Consider the following 2,220-nt stretch of genomic DNA (forward strand, 5'->3'; position numbering starts at 1 on the left):
CAATATGTGCGACACCAAACTCTCAACATGGAGAAATAGCACGAGTAACACCTGGAAACACCTGGACTGGTGCCACTAACACTGAGTTATCAGAGAGAGCTGCGGGGTCAGAGAAGAGGAAAAAGCGGCGGACGAGCGCAGACAAGCAACAACAATTAAGTTTAACTAAAAATAACAAAATCTGATTTTGTTCAATCATAGTCTATATGACTATGCCGTTCTCCGCTGTATGGCGCGCTGTGAGGATAATTAAAATTTAGCCTATTAGTTTAGGCTACTCCTCATTGAGTTTTTTTTAAAGTTTATTTTAAACAGGTCTATTAATTTATACAATTGAATAATAGGCCTATAATTAAAATTATTAACACTGCAGTCATCGATGAAAATTTAAGAGCAGCTTTATTTCGTGCACAGATTTTCAAAAACAACCTGTTTAACGCAAAATACGTTTCTTCTCATGTTTTTCACTATAGGGGCCACAAGAGAAATATTAAGGGAATAATTTAAGACAGATATATACCATCATCAGCATATGTTGAAGTAATTTTGTCTCTTGTTGTCTCAGAGAATATGCGCCGTTAATGCAGCGTTAGAAAGCTCCGTCAGTTTTTAGTCTCTATTGTGAGTTTACTGACGTTCACCGGCGTAACTCTTGCGCACAGTTTGCTTGCTTGTGTTGCTTGACCCCGCCCCCATAATATCAACCGTTTATAGGCCACATATTAGCCATTTTTTTTAATGTTTATTTTTTTTTATGTTAATGAAAGTGACACCAAAAGTAAGGGAACATCATTAGGAAATCATTGGGGGGGCTGTGCCGGGGCTAAGCAAGTTTCTGATGGGCCCCGCCCTAGCGCCGCCACTGATTAGCCTAATTAGTTTTGGCTTGTTTAGCAACTTATATTTTTCATTCTTGTTTTCTTCTGAAACCGTTCAAATTTGCCTATAGGCTAGGTATTGTGTTTATTGTTTGTACATTATAACATTTTGCTTTATTTACCGGTGTTATTTATGAATGTAATAATGTGGTTTCTGCTTATGTGTTTAACCTAAACTACAACGTAACATTAATGTAGACCTACATACCGGCATCTAAATATGATTTTATAATTGTATGCTATATAGACCTACCACATTACCCTCCACTGGGTGTAGAATGAGCAGCAATAAACTACATTTTATCCTGTCTCTTTAAATTTAAATCTATATTTATTCACACCTGCTCTTGAAAATCTCTATGCGAACACACTTGCGTCCCCCGCGTAATCTACGCCCCTGCTTCTGTGGATATTTTGGTGAGAGTAACTCAAAAGTAACTCAAAAGTAGTGTAACGCATTACAATTCAGAGACAGTAATATTGTAATGTAACTAGTTACTTTCAAAAGACAGTAACTAGTAATATATAAGGTATTACATTTTGGAAGTAACTTTCCCAACACTGTATATATACAGTGGGGCAAAAAAGTATTTAGTCAGCCACCAATTGTGCAAGTTCTCCCACTTAAAAAGATGAGAGAGGCCTGTAATTTTCATCATAGGTATACCTCAACTATGAGAGACAAAATGAGAAAAAAAAATCCAGAAAATCACATTGTAGGATTTTTAAAGAATTAATTGGTAAAGTCCTCGGTAAAATAAGTATTTGGTCACCTACAAACAAGCAAGATTTCTGGCCCTCACAGACCTGTAACTTCTTCTTTAAGAGGCTCCTCTGTCCTCCACTCATTACCTGTATTAATGGGTGTATATATGCATGCTGTACAGGAACTTTCCGATGAAGCCACTTTGTTTTGCATTGACTACTTTTTGATATATTTAATGCTTTGTTCTAATTCTGTTGCATTTATTGTCTGTTGGTTTATGCTGCGCTATTCTAGATCACTGTAAGTTTGTTATTGACTCAGTGTGTTGACTCTGTTATTGTTTTATTCTCTGAAAAACCCTTACTGGGCTACTCTTGTTGCTGCAGATTTTCTTTCTCTTCATACTCATTCATATGAATTTTGTATGTAAATAAAATGTGTTGTTATTTGTGTATTTTTGTTTCAATAAGATAACCGCTAAAATTGCACCTGGCCCATGGATGCTACTGAAAAACAAGGTTAGTTTTATATTTAGGGCATATGTCAATCCGTTGCACTTAATTACTTACATGTTTTTCTTTTCTTTGTTTAGGATGTCCCCCAACAGATTGGATGTGGAGTCATGTTGATGGAAAG

General features: G+C 36.1%; 1 long non-coding RNA gene across 1 annotated transcript in view; it reads left to right on the plus strand.

The window, feature by feature from the left end:
* Window positions 1–2,220, plus strand: part of LOC107573620 (uncharacterized) — a 2,566-nt gene extending 346 nt beyond the window's left edge. The window contains exons 2-3 of the long non-coding RNA XR_001607541.1: window positions 2,055–2,102; window positions 2,177–2,220. This is a non-coding gene — a long non-coding RNA (uncharacterized lncRNA). The remainder of the gene's footprint in view (window positions 1–2,054; window positions 2,103–2,176) is intronic.

This window comes from Sinocyclocheilus grahami, unplaced genomic scaffold, assembly GCF_001515645.1.
Source record: "Sinocyclocheilus grahami isolate Dianchi unplaced genomic scaffold, SAMN03320097.WGS_v1.1 scaffold1984.1, whole genome shotgun sequence".
In the NCBI taxonomy this organism is placed as follows: domain Eukaryota; kingdom Metazoa; phylum Chordata; class Actinopteri; order Cypriniformes; family Cyprinidae; genus Sinocyclocheilus; species Sinocyclocheilus grahami.